This window comes from Psammomys obesus, unplaced genomic scaffold (assembly GCF_907164565.1).
Source record: "Psammomys obesus unplaced genomic scaffold, mPsaObe1.curated_primary_1811, whole genome shotgun sequence".
Lineage (NCBI taxonomy): Eukaryota > Metazoa > Chordata > Mammalia > Rodentia > Muridae > Psammomys > Psammomys obesus.
Genome location: NW_026585644.1, coordinates 15389626 through 15394276, shown reverse-complemented (window position 1 = coordinate 15394276; position 4651 = coordinate 15389626).

Genomic DNA, 4651 nt, shown 5'->3' with positions numbered 1-4651 from the left:
CAAGGTTACTTCTGGCGTACACACACACACACACACCTGTACATGTATGCATCATGCAAACACATATACACATAAGAAGGAAGGAAAGAAGGAAATATTTGGGAGTGATATCACACAGTGAAAGCTCATCTGTACATAGCTACTGAATGTATAGATGTCAACATCCCCTAGGCACTTCCCCTCCAAAGCAGAAACTGGATAATGAATGCTTTCCCAGGGCCCCTTGTCTCCAGAGCACAGATGCGTGCAGGCTGTAGGGGATTTTTTATGTGTGTGCAGTGCACAACCTGTGTAAACATCAAATGTGGCCCTGACCCCAGGTACCCAGACAGATGCATTTGACCACAGGCTCTGTGTAGTAAGGCACATCAGTCAGCCAGCTTCCATGGCAACAACCTCAGCAGCCTGGCAACAGCATCGGCAGCCACAGTAGCCGGGGGACACACACAGATCCACATGCAATGTGATCCATTTTTTAATCTCCTTCCACAACTGGTCCCTCCAGTTGTTCCTGTGACTGCCCAACAATTTCTGTGTACATTTCCTAAACCGATTTTTCTTCTTAGAGCTTAAGCAGCACCAGCTCTTGATTGGATCTGTTGAAGTGAGATGGGTTGAGTGAGCCTGATGACTGGTTCCATGGTTCTGGGGTTAGTCGTTTGTTTGTTTGTTTTTTTTAACTTGATCAAAGCTAGAATTATCTGAGATCTCAATGGGGATATTGCCTTCATCAGCTCTGCATGTAGGCAAGTCTATGGGGACATTTTCTCGATTCCTGAGTGACGTGGAAGGGGTCAGCATACTGCGGGTGGTGCGGCCCCTGAGCAGGTGGTCTTGGATTGTGTAAGAAAGCAGGCTGTGCAAGCCAGAAAGCAGCATTCCACCACAGCTTCAGCCCCTGCCTCCAGGTTTCTGCCTGAGCCTGGACTTCCTTTCATGATGGACTTCGACCTGTAAGCCAAAGCCTTTCTTCCTCAAGTTGGTTCTGGTCACGGTGTTATCACAGCAACGGAGAAGCAAACTAGGACAGAGAACGACTCAGCTTCCTCCCGACCCATTCCCCTGGGGGCACACAGTAAAGGGATTTGCTGGCAGAGAGCAGAGTGACTGTTCAGGCCTGGAGAGGCTGGGACAGGCAGGTGAATGGCTGCCCAAGAAGAGGGCTGATGGAGCTGAGCCTGACAGAGCAGAAATACCCTGTCTCCGTCTCTCCCAGGATTTCACCCTGAGCAGAAGTTTGCACTGGGACCTCAAGGTGCTGACCCCCTGGAACCTAGACACACCACACCCCCCACCTCCAGTTAATCAGCCACCACCAGTGCCTTCCTAACTAGCCTTGTGTTTGCCCTGCTAAGTGGTCACTAGGCTTGTGCAAACACGGGAAGCAGAGCAGCAGAGCGGGTAGTACTCCTGGAGCCATTTTTTCTGAAGAAGGGCACAACAGTCTTGGTCTCCTCTTCCTGGGCTAGCGTTCTCCTTCCTCATTGCCCTGCGACTCTTTGTTCTGCCTCTCTCTCCCTCTGTCCCTTACTGGTTCTCCCTCTGCCTCTTCCTCTCCCTGTCATTCTCCCTCTCTCTAAGATTAGAGAGACTGGGAAGGGGAGGAAAATAGAAGGGAGTGAGGAAAGGGGAGGAGAGGGAGAAAGGAGGGGGGAAGGAAAGGAGGAGAAGGAGGGAGAGTGCGAAAAATCAGAGAATGCTTGCTTGCTAGCTCCCCAGCACTACAGCTCTGCAAACCTCTCTGGCTTCCTCCATCTTTTCCCACTGGGGGGCAGTGTGGCACTATGGATTGCCACCGTGACCCAGGGCCCGAGGCTGTCTCTCCACTCATCCATCTCAGCCTGTGCTCCACAGAGGATTCTAAAGAGGACACCCACGCCAGCTTTTCGGTCACGCCTCACTGCGGCACCTAATGAATCTCAGCTCTCGCCGGAGCCGCCACAGCCCTGCTGCGCAGCCAGCCCCACCCCCACGCACCCCGGAGTCAGAACCGAAGTTCCCTCCTGAGCCTCAGGAAGGGAATTCAGGACGGAAGTCTGGCTCCGCGCCCAACTGTTTGTACCCAATCTGATTTGCTTCAAAACAAGCTCGGTCCTCATTATAGGTGTACTAGTAAGGGGAATGCGGGCTGACTCTGACATGGACTCTGTTCCCTGCTTTTTGATCACTTTCCCCTGGCGAGGTAGCCTCGCCACAGGGAAAGAGGACGCGATGCTCTCAGCCCTGATGCAGTTTGATATGCTGGGGTGGGTAGCGGAGACGCCCCTTCTCTGAGGGGGAGGGGAGGGAGAATAGGGGAAACAGAGAGGGAGGGTGGAACCGGGAGGAGAGGAGGGAGGGGACAACCACAGGGATGTAAAATGAATAATAAACAGAAACTAAAAGCCATCCTAACGTAAGTGTCTGTTACCACGAACAAATAGTGGCTACAATGCCATCGCCATGTTTTAGATTAACACGAATTCGCCTAAATGGAGCTTAACAGAGGCACCAGGTGCTTACAAGGCACCTGGTGCTTCTAACCTTTCATGAGGTGGGAGGCAGTGTGCAGAGCAGAGCTCCGGTCCACCCTCCGTCCGGTTAGGGAAAGATGGAGCTGCAGGCCTAAGGATGTAAGAGTTTGAAAGACAGCCTAGACCAGCGGTTCTCAACTTCCTACGGCTGGGACCCTTTAATACAGTTCCTCATGTTATGGTGACCCCAACCATAAAGTTATTTTGTGCTACTTCATAACTGTAATTTTGCTACTGTTATAAATCCTAATGTAAATATCGATATGCAACTTGGAGGGGGTCGCAACCCACAGGTTGAGAACCTGCTGAGTACCTATGGTGGAGCAAAACTATGCTAGATTATCATCACCACTGCCTCTCAATGTGTCCATGGTGTTAAGTACTCAGTGCTCAGTCATGCTGGGTACTGGGCCTGCACTGTTCGACAGCGTTCTCACAAAGCCCTTGAATGAGAAAACCTAGGCCTAAAGAATTTAGGTAACTCAAGTTCCGGCCATGTGTAAAAGGTTTGTCCCAGCTTAGGGTGTGGCTGGGCCAGTTGCTGTGAGCACACAGCTGCTTGCTTAGGTTGACTCCAGGATGACAGGGGGTTCGTATTGGAAAAAGACTCTCCAGGCAGCAGGGGCCACTGAGAACGAGGCTGGAGGGCTTCCCTGGTGACTCTCTGCCCACCTCTGCAGCAGCCCTCTAAAGGACCCCAAGGCTCACCCACTCACCCTCCCCTCCAGGATAGGTGGACATAGCACAGAGGGAGACATTTCGTGGGCAGCAGATGCTAGTGATGAGTAGGGAGATGGCTCACGTGCCTGACGCAGACACCTCCTTTGTGCTCTCTGGGGTCATCCAGGTCAGAGAACACTCCCATCCCCCACCCCAACCTTGAACAGCTGGTGCTTTGAAGGCAGCCCAGCCACTGATACCTCTGCCCCTAAGAGGGAAGATGGAGAAGGATGCTTTTCTCATTCCTGCCCCATGGCAGCTGAGAGGCAGACTATAAGGGATGAGGCTAGACCATCCATAAATGCTCCCTGACTGCCTCACCCTGAGTTCCTAGCTTGATGCTCCCTCTTCGGCAAACCACTCTAGCCTCTCCTGCAGAGAGCTAACCAATCAAAGTGGAGAGCTGCCAATCAAAAATCATAGCTGTGGAATTCAACTTCCTGGGTTGGTTTCTCCTTCAGAGAACTTCCAACGTGTCCACGTGATAAGGAGCCTGGTATGCAGGGGGCAGCACAGTCTATGGCACAAATCTGTGGAAATAGTGTGTGAGCTCACTGGGTTCCTAGGGGGTGCCCCAAAGCCTAGGCTAGGATGTCAACCCTCAGTGTAGCCAGAACAAGGCAGGTCTCTTACCTTGCATGTGAGACAGCAAGATGGCATCATGTTGATGGAAAGACACAGAGGAAAGCCATGCCTCCCATGACCCACTGCACGGGATCCTTTTGTCTCTTAAGTTTTGTTTTTATTTTAGGTGTGTGAATGTTTTGTGTACATGTATGTGTGTGTACTGTGTGTGCATGACTTGTGCATTTGGAGGCTAGAGAGAGGGTTGGATTTCCTGGGACTGAGATGAGAACTGCCATGTGCTGAGAGGCAAATCTGGGCCAAGTGTTTAATGCTTGATCCCCAGGTCACTTGAGTACTTTTTGTGGAGGCTGTGGGACCATTAGGAGGCAGAATGTTGCTGGAGCAAGCCTTGCGGTTCTGTAGCCAAGCCTCATGCCCTGCCCTGATGTCCCTGATGACCAGTAGCCTCACACTCCTGCCGCCATGCCTTCCCTGCCTTGATGGACTGGACCATATTTAACTGTGCACCAAACCCAGTGCTTCCTCCTTGAAGAGCCTTCTTCTCAAGTGTTTGGTGACAGCAACCAGTGACTGGTGAGAGACAAACCACACATGGAACAAAGTACATTCAGAGACAAAAGGGGGATTTCCACTCTTCCTACTAATGTATAATCAAAATATAATTAAAATGTGCACACACATACTTAGAGGTAGTCACAAAAGCCACACCCCAGCCTCTTTGTCTTTTCTGAGGGACACTTTAGGGAGTAGAAGATTGGGGCTAGGGGATGCTTCCTTTGGGATAATGGACCCAGGCTCAGCTATGCCAGATTAAGACTGAAATCTCTGTG